The following is an 11,923-nucleotide window of genomic DNA, read 5'->3' as shown; positions in this document are numbered from 1 at the left end:
TCGAGGATTGTCTTGTCGTCGTCTGGCGTGTTTCTCTGACCTCAGTAGCCTTTCCTTCTCTGTCTCCATTGCTGACGTCTGTGTTTCTCCCAAACCTCTCAGCATTAGTTTTGACCCAGGACGTAGATCGTGGACCGCTTTTGATCCCTTGCTGACCTTAGCCAGTCTCCGGACTTCAATGACATCTGTGCTGTCGTGACTTCCACGTTTATTTATCCTTTCCACGCCTTGCCATACAGTGCGGACTCACACCCACCCAGCTGCCCCCGTGACATCCCCATGTGGACATCGAACGAGCCCACATCATACTCGAATTCTCCCCTGAACCCGCTCTCCCTCTTTTCCACGTGGGCAACTCCACCCCGACGGGGGTTCAGGCCCCAGCTTTGTGGTCTTTCTTGACCTCTCCCCTCTCTCCTCTTCACCTCCACCCCATCGGCAAAGCCTTCATTCCCAGCATCAGAGTAATGCCCTCATCCGGCCATTCCTTGCCTCCCGCTACCCTACCTGTTCAGAGTCGCCTTCACCTTTTGACAAATGAGCGTGGCTGCTCCTAACCAAGCTCCTTCTCCTGCCCTCAGCAGTGCAGTCGGTTCTCCACCCAGCTCCAGAGGATCCAGTCAGGTGCGTCCTCAGCTCACGCCCCCAGCAGCTTTCCACTCATCAGAGTTCAAGTCAAACACACCCATGCCCCAGGAGCCCTACGGGATCTGACCCCCGGTTACCTCCCCGGTCGAACTGCACAGCTGGGCCCTCACGCGCTCTGCCCCAGCCTCGCAGGCCTCCTTCCTGCTCCACGAGTGCGCCAAGATGCTCCTGCCCCAGGGCTTGACGTTTCCTCTTCTCTCTGCCTTGAATCCCTGTCCTGTGAGACCCACGTGCTGGTCTCCCTCCTTCCCTTCAGGTCTCTGCTCAAGCGTCTCCCTGTCAGTGTCACCGCTTAGTCTCCAATACCTATCACAGTACCTATCCAGTCCCTATCATAACAGCTGCAGTGTGAATGCAGAGAAAAGCATGACTGAGTTACATGAGCACCAAAAGTCTACTTTATTGGATTGTAATAAGCCTGCGACTTTTTCCAGATCTGCATGTGGACATACACGTCATCGTAGTTCAGTCCCTCCTTAGTCTTCAGATTTCAAATTAATTTATTCAAGGTCGTCTCGGGAAATAGTCCTCGGCTTAAGAAGATGTAACAGTAAAGAGTAGAAGAGCAGCTAAAGATATATACGAGTACTTAAATGTATCTCCCAGTCATGCAACTTCTCGTAACGGATGCTGTGGGAGGGGAGCTCATGAGAAGGGTAATCGCCCGAACTTGTGCGTCTGCCCTGTGGTTGTGAGGAATGGTGTGTGTCCACGGATGTGCGTGTGACCTGTGCGGGAAGTCACGGTTCTGGAAGGCTTATCAGTATCTGCTTCTGCTCCCTCCGGGCCCAGCCTCACGGGGAGCTCACAGTCAAGTTCAGTCCTTGGGAATTTTCTGGAAGCATCTTTCTTTCCCCGGCACAGAACTGGGGGATAAGAGCCCCATGGCTCTTCCTCATGCTCAAGGCAGAGCCGGGGACGTGGGGTCCACTCCAGCACATTCCCCTGCACCCACGAAACTCCGATCATAAAAGAAGAACCACAGAGATCGAGCCAGCTCCTCCCTTTCCAGGACACTGCAGATCACCTCTCTGGGATTTGGAGCAGGACCCAAGGCTGGCTCTGGTCTCACAGGCCTGTGCTCCTTCCCTTGACTTGGCTGTACACTCCCAGCCATGCATTTGTTCCGAGGCTGTGGCATCTCTCAGTAGCGTTGGCTCTTCCTGGCTGTCACAGGAAGGGAGCTCAGCCAGGACTTGCCTCTCCCTTTGTCGTCAGAGGCAAACCACAGGACACGTCCACTGTGGGTTGCATGAATTCCCCTTCCCTGCGTATCCCCTTGGAAGAACAGGCAGAAATTCTCAGATCCACATTCCCCATAGAGGATGCCTGGAAGCTGAGCTCCCTGCATCATGTCGCCGGGTCGGAAATTCCTTCACAGAAGGGAACAGCTTGACGGTGGCCTCCCAGGGCCATTGGCCCGCCTGGCCAAAGTCTTCCCAGAGCAGAAGCGGGGGTAGAGTCCACGCAAAGTTCTGCCCGTACAAGGTGGTAGCAGTATTGCGTACGTGAAAATAAATCTGCAGATTTTAGGTTTCGTCTCGAGTGCAAAGAAAATAGACGATCACGGGATCAGATGTGAAAAGTCGTTTAGCCGACTGGCTTGCGAACAGCGGCACCAAGCGGTCTCTCGGATGGGGACAGCGGGGGTGCAGCAACAAACCGGGGAGAGTGGGGCGGTGGCGGTTCTTCGCTGCTTACAGCCCACAAAACCCTCCACTCCCCGGGGGACGGTAGGATCAAGAGTGCCGTGAACACCCAGGGGACTGGATCTGGCTCTACCTTCCTGACCAGGGATCCCAGGCCGGAAGAGACAGCCCGAGGCAGAACAGAGCCTCATCACAGGTTGTGGAAGACTTAATCACCGTGCTAATGAACGGGCTTGAAAATGATTCTCAACTCTCTTCTATACTAACAGTGAACAACTGGAATTTAAAGTTACAAACACATCGTTGATATTAGCATCAAAAATGACACACTTAGGTGTAAATCTAAAAACTTACGCACAAGATCGATGTGAGGAGGTCTACAAAACGCTGACAGAAGAAATCACAGAAGACCAACAGCAATGCAGACTTCCTCCATGTTTCTTCATAGGTTGTCTCAGTATTGTTCAGATGTCAGCTCTTCCCAACAGGACCTACAGATTCAAGACAATCCTAGTGAAAATCCCAGCGAGTTATTGTTTGGATACAGACAACCTGAACTCGAAAGTTGAGAAACCAAGGCGGCAGACTCCAAACGCCTCCCCAGTACTGAAGCAGAACATAGTGAGAGGAAGGTAAGGCACTACCATCTTCGGGACTGCCTCTAAAGCTACACTACTCGATAAAGGGTGTGTGTGGTGGTGGTGGGCCTCCTGGAAACAAGTCAGTGAGGAGGGGGCACGTGATGGGGTAATTAGGAGGCGGGGAGGGCAGGGTGGCGGTGGCGAGGGGCTGGGGGGGTGGAAGGGGGCGGCTTGTCCAGAGGGAGTGGCATCTGGACAAGGCCTTGAAGGACAGGGAGGACTTGAAGGTTGGAGGCAGGTGGGAAGAGAGGCCCCTGCAGCCTGAGGGAGGCGACAGCAGGAAGCACGGCACGGAGGAGGGGAGGGCACTGCTGTGTGAGTGTGGGGTGACAGAGCACCAGGAGCTGGCACTGAGGGCAGCCAGGCCCTTCCCTTCCTCCTGTAAATCTGACCTGTGAGCCGCCAAAGCCGCAGTCCCTGTTCCAGACAGTGGACATTCAGTCCAGTGCAGGACCGCAGCCTGCCTCCCGGGGCTGGACTTCCAGGTGGGGAGAACAGGCGGGGCCCCATCCCGAGGGACCATCTGGGCACACATTTAATAAGAGGTGCCCACGGAAGTGGGGTGCACCGTGGCATGGCACAGGAGCCGCACTGAGCGGGGGCCCTTTGGGGGGGTTCCCTTAGAGCTGCAGGTGGTCAGGAGGGCCCAAGTGGAGAAGGAGTCGCTCGTCCCCGTCCACCCCTGCCCACCTCTGGGCTCTGAGCACGTTCACGACACGATGGTCAAGGGCTCCACACGGGGCGTGAACTGTTTCTTTGCAGACTCATTTTCCAAGTGCGGCCTTCGACGGGATTCTCTGGTGACGGGATGTTTGCTTCGCCACCTCCCACCTTCCCAGCCAAACCAGGGATCCGGGTGGCAGCGGGGTTCCCGGAAGTTCACAAAAGTGGAAACATGCTGCTCCTCTCTCAAAGGCAAGACGGAGGTGAGAAGAACCCCCTCCTCCCTCGGTCACTGACATCTAGGGAGCTTTCGAGGTTAGCGCCTTCAGAGATCTGTTTTCTTCACCAGGTACAGTTCTATACCCGTTTGGAATGTAAACATTATATGCGTCTTCAGGAAGGGGAAAAGGTCACTGAAATGTCACCTCGAGAGGCCCATTTCAAGCCACTGCGGCAAGTATTCTTCCGCATGTTAGGAAGTGAGCTCTTCCTTGAGCAGCCCTGCTTCTGAGGAGGAGCCTCACGACGCATCCACAAATGGCAACGTGTGAGGCCCTCGAGCCCGGAGCGACGTCTGGGCCTCTCGGCCCTTCCTCCTGGCTCTAAAAGGCAACCCCACTTCCAGAGCTAGGATCTGCCCTAAAACCTGAGAACTGGCATCACCCCGGGCCCTCCCTGCCAAACACAAAGAAAGAAATGGGGACAGGAGAAGTAGCAAGAGGAAAGAAAAGAGGCCAGCTTCATCTCTGTCCCCTAGAAATGCCACCATAAAACCCACGCCAGCTACAGACACCATCTTTAGGGCCTCCCAGCCCCCTCGACCCGCCCCCACCACCCCCAACCCCACAAATGGATTCAGGCTCAGTGTACCTTCAAGACAGCTGCTTGAGGCTTCCTGTGCTCACCTGGTCACCTGGCGCCCATGGGACACCTGGCTTCTGTTCTCTACTCTTTTCATCTGTGAGGCCTCCAAGCCCAGGACACCAGAGGCAGGCCTGGGCTGATTATTGACCCTTCCACTCAAGAGAAAGGAAGAGGTCAATATTCACTTCACTTCTCTGGGCCTCAGCTTCTGCATCTGGAAGATGGGCTCTCGCCGCAAACAGGCCCATGGAGTTTACCCTGTGGGATCTTCTCGGCCCTTGGACATCGTCTCTGCTACGGGAACTTCCCTCCCCGATGCCCCTGCGTACTTCTATCTGCAGCCGTGAACGCTCCTCTGAGCGCAGACACCTGTCTCCTCCGAACATTTGGTATTTCTACTCTGCTGGCTGAGGGGCCCTGAAACCTAACTCTCACCGAGACCCATTCTGATTTCCCGTCCAAAGGCACTCCTCTGCCATTCCCCGCATCTCGCTGAAGGACACCACCCCTCACTTGGGGCTCCCGTCCCCATGCCGACTCCTCTCTTTTCTCACACCCACAGGCATCGGCACGTCTCACGGTCTCTGCCTGCAGGACAGGTCCCGGATCCCACCCCATCTCTCCGTCTCCACCTCCACCGCTGCCCGGGTGCAGCCTTCACCATCCTCAGCCTCGAGTCCCTGCCATGCTCTCCCACAGGTTTCCCTGTGTTCTCCTCTTCCCCATGGCAGCTTCTGTCCTTTGAAAGGGAAACCAAACTCTTTACGGAGGATTCGACTCCCTCCACCTTCTGACCCCTGATGGCCTTGACCCCCTTCTCTCTGGCTTCACTCACTGCATTCGGGCCACTCTGGCTCCTGGTCGCTTCTCACACTCACCGTGCTCATGCCGCCTTCAGAGCCGTGGCCCGTTCTGCGGCCCCTGCCTACAGAGCTCTCCTCCAGGGCTCCTCAGTGCTCAGGTGACCACTCCCACCGAGAGTGTGTGTCTAGGCAAGTGCGCCCCCCATTCCCACACCCATCACCCCTTACCCTGCCTTGTCTATTCTTCTCCAGAACATTCGTTATCACCTAATATGCCATGTCTGCTACTCAATTTGATTCTTTAGCACCTGCCTGTCCTTCCTAAAATGTCAGCAACGCAAGGGCAGGCTCTCGCATTCTAGTCTTCATTGCTCTGTTTCCAAGGCAAGCACAGGTTTTTGGTTTGTTGCCTTCTCTCGACTTAAGAGGAGAAATCCTTTCTGTGCTGCTGATGCTGTCTCTGCCATTTGTCTCATGTGACCCCTCCTATTTGCTCCAACTGCCACTTGCTGCTTTCCTGCCACTAGAGTCATCCGCAGCTGGTGCTCGTTGCCTAACTGGGGGACATTATCTGTGAGCGAAACTAGGTATGATCGAGACCCTCACTTCGTCATATGGGAGAGAAACCCCTGAGACTTCCCTCAGCTTTCCAGTGTGGAGCGTTAGCTGGTGAGTAGAGGGGGCCGAGGGCAGCAACGAGGAGGTTCCCCCCAGATGTCAAAGGTGATTTCCTCTCGATCAGTAAACTCTCCCTCGGCCTTCGTGTAGTGCAAGGAGAAACCTCCACGTAGTTTATCATTTGTTTCTTTAAAATTGTTTAGCCGTTGCCACATTAGAATAAAGTCACAAAATAAGGCAAACCTCTCTCTAACCAGGCAATGTAACTTGATCCCCAGAGAGATCGACCAGCTTTTTCTTTTTCTAACCACTACATACTTAGTCCAAGAAAGCTCCTTCGACTTGTGAGTCGCGACTGTTGGGAATACTACTCTGAAACAAGACTGCTGTCGATTGCTAAAAGTCTTGACTGCTACATGGCACATATTTACAACTTTCAATGCAACACTGAGACAGACACCATTAAGAATTCACTCAAGTTTAATATATACACAATATTTACACAATATCGTCTAGAGAAAGGTAGTTTGATGAAGGTTCAAGTGAAGGAAAAGATCAGTCTCTTCTTCACTACTAACGAGGGATAATCCAAACAGTTCGTGAAGTGAAAGAAAGTCCCACTTTTCTTGGTGTGTTCTAGGAATTCCAAAAGTCTTTCGACTTGGAGGAACTGACCGTGAAGGAGCCATCTGTGGTGTCCAGCAGGCGATGGTAGAGGATCTCCAGCCCAGGGAAGGGCTCCCCTGCATCCACTGGCCTCAGGAACGCTCCGATGGAGGTCCAGCTGGCTGGAGGCAGCCTGGCGGCTTGGGAGGCACCATACATCCCATGGGATGCCCTCTTAGCCTCTTCAACATCTGGAGGCATCTTCCCATATTCTGACTAGGATGACAGACCATAGGACCACCTAAATAAGTGAGTGGTGTTTGGGTCCAGAAGGAGGGCCTCCTGTCTCTACCGAACATGGTAGGCTGAGAGTATGGCAGCTATGACTGGGGCGGGCCTGACAGAACCCTCGTTCTTACTCATCTTTTGATTCCCATGGGAGAGCTGAGGTCTGATGGCTTCCACTCCAGATGGACAAGAGTAAAAGAGAGCTGTAGATGGGGTCCCAGCCTTCTGGGAACCAGAGGGGAGGCTGGGCCGAGTTGTCCCCTAGAGACCCATGCCCACCGTACCGCCATCTCCATCTGCCTCCCCTTCTCCACATCTACCCCTTCTGACTACCACCACCAGGCCCAGAACAGCAGGTGTGTGAGCAACCTGCTCACAAATCTGCCTTAGTCTTCAGTCCAGCTGCCCAGGTGCATGGAAGGCTGTGTCCAGGCCCTTCGGGAGAAGAGTGTCTATTGGAAGAAGAGACTCATACAGACTCTGAGTTCAACCTACTGGATGTGCAGACCTGTCCCTGCCTGACAGCCACACAGGGGTCAGGGCTGGATGGGACTTTCCCTTGGATGGGAAGGGGCAGGCATAGGGGCCCAGACACAAACAAGGGTGCCTCGGGAGGGCAGTGTGGAAGGAAAGGTCAGGCCTCTGACTCTGTGGCCCAACTGCCTCCCCACAGTACCATCTCCTCTGTGGTGGGAACCTGGCTGGATCAAGTGCAGGATTTCGGGGAGTCCCTACATTTCTCTGTTTCAACCTAAAGCTGCCTTATGTACTTGTCAGTTTGCCTGGCTCAGGCCTGGAGGGCCTTGCCAACCTTCTCTGGGTTCAACTGGAGCATCTAGAGCCCACTGAGGCAGAGCTGGAAGGTGAGGGGACTGCAGTCTGGGAAGACTCTCTGTGCTGGGGTTCATGGGCTGGAGTTCCCTTAAAGGCCGTGGAGTCCTTCGTCTCTTTGGAAAGGCACAGGAAATGTCAGGTATGTGGGTGAAACTTCTCTTTATCCTGCTCGAGCCATAGCTCCAGAGCAAGGGCCAGCTCCAGAGCCAGAGTAAGGGCCAGCTCCTGGGCTAGAGCCAGCTCCAGCTCTAGTTCCAACACTTGTGCTAGAGTTGGAGCCAGCGTCGTAACCTCCATCAGCCCTTCTAGCGTTGGAGCAAGTGCCAACCTCAACTTCAGCCCCAGTGCCACCTCCTGAGCTGGAGTCAGATGGACCAGCAGCACTAGTGCAAATTCTGCCTCCAGCTGAAGAAATCACGACAGAGCTGGATCCAGCCCCAGAGCCTGCCTGCCTCCAGGCTGTGACCACCAGGAACCTGGTGAGGGAGGAGAAGCCTAACCTCTCGGAGTTCTGTCCCCTGGTGGCAAAGCAGTTGACACTTATGGACGCAGTGAGCAGCAAGGCTCTCAGCGTGGGTGGGGCCAGCCTTCCCTGTGCCATCAGGTGCCCCAGACCTGCCACTCTCTGATCCGGAATTTGATGATCTGAGTCCAAATCCCTGCTCCCCTACTCACCAACCCTATGAAAAACTGTCTTAACCCCCAAGCCTTCACTGCCCCACGTGGACAGTAGAGATGGGCACTAAGAGCACCTGCTGTGCAGAGTGGCTGTGCAGATAAATGAAGTAGAACAGAGAGGAAGTTGGGCAGAGTCTGGCCCTTTGGTTGGGGAAGGGAGCTCACTGAAGTGCTGCCAAGTCCTTGGGTGGATCACCCATTTGCCCAGGAGGCCTTAACACCCTCAGCACTTGTTAGGCACCCGATATGTACTTGACTACATGGGAGACAAACAAAGCCCATGGTTGTCACTGCCTTGGGGGAATGTGCATCTGAATGGGGTGTCTGACCTGAGGGTGATCAGAATGAGTGGAAGATGCCCCTTGAGATGGGCAGGTGTGAGCCGGGTTCTGGTGCTTGGAGGAAGTGAGACTGGGCTGAGAGCAAATGCCACAGTATCCCCACAGTATTATGTCATGAGTCATCCTGTGCTGGGTGCCCTCAGTGGACAGAGACAAAACCCAGGGACTCCCACAAGCCTCAGACCACATCCTCAGCTTCCTGAGCTCCAGCTCTGACCACTGACCCTGCCTGGGACTGTGGTGGACTGTGGACGCTAAGCTGGGGCGTGGCAGGGCCGGGTGACACCCTCCATCCTTCCCAGGAGCTGTTCAAGAAGGCACTGCCCTGCTACTGTCTGCACATCATCTAGTTCCAGCAGGCCAACAGGGAAAATGAGTACCTGGTGCCCACCATCCGTGCCACTGTCACACACTTAAACACTGTGGCCAACTGTGTCATCACTACCTGCCTCAGGGACCCGAGCATGATGGCCCAGGACTGGGCCAGGGTGGTGAAGCTTGGATCCAGGTGGCCCAGGTAAGTAGTGAAAGGCCCAGGGAGTCCCTCTCTGGAGTCGTGGGAACTGCTTCCCCTTTCTCAGCTCTCAGGATTGAAGTCTGTGCTCTAAGCCCCTGCACAGTCCCTATGCCCCTCCTGCCAGGCCCACTCTGACCTTGACTCCCAGTCCCACTGGTGGGAAGCTCACTTCCTTCCTGGGCCCCTCTCTTGGGTTGAGCTAAAATCCTCCCACCTGGGAGTGTTACCTTTTGGGTCCCATATGTGCCCTCCCGGGGTTCCCTGGGTATCTGTCTCATCTAGGACAGGAGACATCCATGAGGGGACAGAAGCCAGAGGAAGCAGGGCTCCAGCTCCCCCTCACAGCTCAGTCTCTTTCCTTCCCCAGGAGTGCCGAGTCCTCAGGAACTTCTCACCGCACGCCATCATCTCTGCTCTGCAGAGCCCCTCGATTCACTGTCTGAAGACAACATGGGAACAAGTTCCCAGATGGGTGGGCTGTTCTATGTGTGAGCACCACCCGGGTGGACCAGACACTCCGCATAGGGCTGCCACTACCCCCTCAGTCACCTGGGACCTCCTGGAAGACAGTGAACCCTGGGGACAAGAACTGACCTGGTTGGTGGGTCTCTGAGTTTTTCTGGGACCTTAGGCCAGCAGCTCTGCTTCAGGAATTAGTTTCCTTAAATGTCAGGTGGAATTGGAGGGAAAGAGGGTACCCATGTGAGCAAAGACCCCAGACTGGCTCCTTGCCCCTCTCTCTACTCCCCACAAGGTCCCTGCAGGGTCCCCTACCCAGGCCCTGTCTTTGTCCTGTCCTTCCTCTGTCCCAGCAATTCAAAGTAAATTGAAGACATCTAGCTGCTCCAGGAGGCTGCAAATCAATACAACCTGGAGCCTGAGGAGCATTTTGGGGCCTGGTTCTATGCCGTGGAGCCCTTAGCAAGGATGAGAGGTGAGGTGGGGCAGGAGGGGTGTGGGCAGGGCAGAGTCTCTGATGGCCAGCTCCACAGCCTATGGCTATGGTTCCCTGGTGAGCCCCATACTCTATTGCACGGTGACCTGTGGGTCACTGGGACTCCAGCTGCTGGCAGGCTCTGGGAGGGACGCCTGAGGTGTGTCTCCTGGTAGCTCACAAGTCCACTCTGTCTTGTAGCTACAGCCTGTCCTGCCATTCCAGTGGGCCAGCAAGATTCAAGTGTTCTTCAAGACCAAGAAGAGCCTGCCATCTTCCAGCTCAGGGCTGAGTGAGTGTCTGGACCAGCAGTAACTGAATCTAGGGGCTCAGTAAAGCTTCTGAGCTAAGCATGGGCCTGGGGAGTTGGACAGCCAGTGCTGGGATCCCAGCTCCACTGCTGAGCAGTCCTGTGATGGGCAATTGCCCTCACCTTTCTGGGACTTGGTTTCTTCCTCTGTGAAATGGCTGATGCTAAATGACAGCTGACATGTCAGGGACAAATGGGGTGCTGCTGATTGAGCACTCAGCACAGGGTTTAAAGCACAGAGTGCAGTGCAGGGAAGGGAGGTGGGCTGTGATACTGGGGAGGCCTCCAATAATCAGTGTCTTCTATTCAGTCACCAGGCTCCCAGTACAGAGCTTGTACCTGAGGCAGATCACACTCCTAAGACCAGATCAAGTGCAGCCTCTTCCTCAGCAGTGGGGACACAGCTGGGACACTCGAGTTGCATTGGGACAGCTCCTCCCACCCTGATGGGAAGGAAAACATTGTAAGCCTTTTCCTGAGGTCTTTGAAGCCCAAAGAGAGAGGGGACGACCCTGCCCCAACTCCCTGACATCTTTACCCCAGCACTTATTTACCTATTGGGGAGGGGCAATAGTTATTTGTGGTTAATACTAAGTATTAGATTTGAATGTTATATTAAAATCCTGTTTCTTTTACAGCCTGGGAATGGTGGTGTGGTTCTTTCACTTCCTGTGCTCATGTAAATGAGACACAGAATCTCACATTCCTCCTTGAATTAAAGAATCTTGCAGGGTGACAGATTATTGTATGTGGGAGAAGAGAGAAGCGCCAGCCTCCTCCCTGGCTGCTGCAGGACACCTTCAAGATCCCCTTCGTCAGAGGACAGGTTAATTTCACCGTGATTCACCTGGGCCAGGAGCAGAGACAGCCCCTCCGAACTCCTGGGATTTAGAGGTTGGAGGTACCTTCACAGGCACAGCAACAGCCACTGAAATGTGGCTGTCTTTCAAATAGCACCAGCCAGGACCACGTCCTGCCGCAGGACAGTGGCTGCCTTTCTACAGCTTTGGAGGAAGAAGGAATGTTTTCTTCTTCATTTTTTGAGATTTCTTTTGACCAAATATTGGAACTTGTAGTTTTCTAATCAATCTCTGGATTGCAGCAGCACTAAGTGTGGAAAAACATATAAAAAGATAAAAATTGGCATGTGGAAAGGACAAGGCCAGAGGAAGGTCATTTGCAGATGGACTGAGGGCAGGCAGGACTCTCCCTCCTCAGTTGTCCTCAGGGGCTCTGTGATCACCTTTACCTAGATGGGAATCCTCCTGGGATCCTGGTCCATGACCTCAGAGTTCCTTTTCTTGCTTGTTTCATATCCAGGCGAAAGATTTGTGATGCAGATTTTAAGGCTATAGCTGGAGTTCCTTCCATAAACATCACTGCTCCCTGTGAACTAGAATTTCCAGCATCCCTGCACTGCCTTATACAATTCTTTTGGGGCAGAAATTTCTCTTCCTCAATCAACTTATTGTAGAATTTTCCCCATGAGGCCATAGGTGGGGTCTGGGAGAATGAAGGTAATGTGGCCG

General features: G+C 54.2%; 1 protein-coding gene and 1 long non-coding RNA gene across 46 annotated transcripts in view; one reads left to right on the top strand and one right to left on the bottom strand.

Annotated features, from left to right (window-relative positions):
- Nucleotides 1-3,041, bottom strand: part of LOC147911171 (uncharacterized) — a 7,494-nt gene extending 4,453 nt beyond the window's left edge. Inside the window, exon 1 of one of the 2 annotated variants that reach the window (XR_015551505.1) lies at nucleotides 2,652-3,041. This is a non-coding gene — a long non-coding RNA (uncharacterized LOC147911171). The remainder of the gene's footprint in view (nucleotides 1-2,651) is intronic. The other variant, XR_015551504.1, reaches the window with a different exon arrangement.
- The window catches only part of LOC147911169 (uncharacterized), a 159,688-nt gene that overhangs the window by 29,767 nt on the left and 117,998 nt on the right, over nucleotides 1-11,923 (top strand). For 25 of the 44 annotated variants that reach the window (XR_015551471.1, XR_015551467.1, XR_015551485.1 and 22 more), the window contains 9 exons: nucleotides 1,083-2,929; nucleotides 3,701-3,864; nucleotides 3,951-5,937; nucleotides 6,527-8,093; nucleotides 8,936-9,150; nucleotides 9,518-10,084; nucleotides 10,286-10,376; nucleotides 10,705-10,857; nucleotides 11,116-11,295. The exons of 1 other annotated variant lie outside the window; for it this stretch is intronic. The gene's annotated coding sequence lies outside the window, so the exon portion shown is untranslated. 18 more of the 44 variants (XR_015551450.1, XR_015551460.1, XR_015551455.1 and 15 more) reach the window with 18 other exon arrangements.

The sequence above is a fragment of the Ceratotherium simum genome, unplaced genomic scaffold (assembly GCF_057802395.1).
Source record: "Ceratotherium simum simum isolate JZ-2026a unplaced genomic scaffold, ASM5780239v1 HiC_scaffold_50, whole genome shotgun sequence".
Taxonomy (NCBI): domain Eukaryota; kingdom Metazoa; phylum Chordata; class Mammalia; order Perissodactyla; family Rhinocerotidae; genus Ceratotherium; species Ceratotherium simum.
This window is presented reverse-complemented; position numbering and strand designations above follow the sequence as displayed.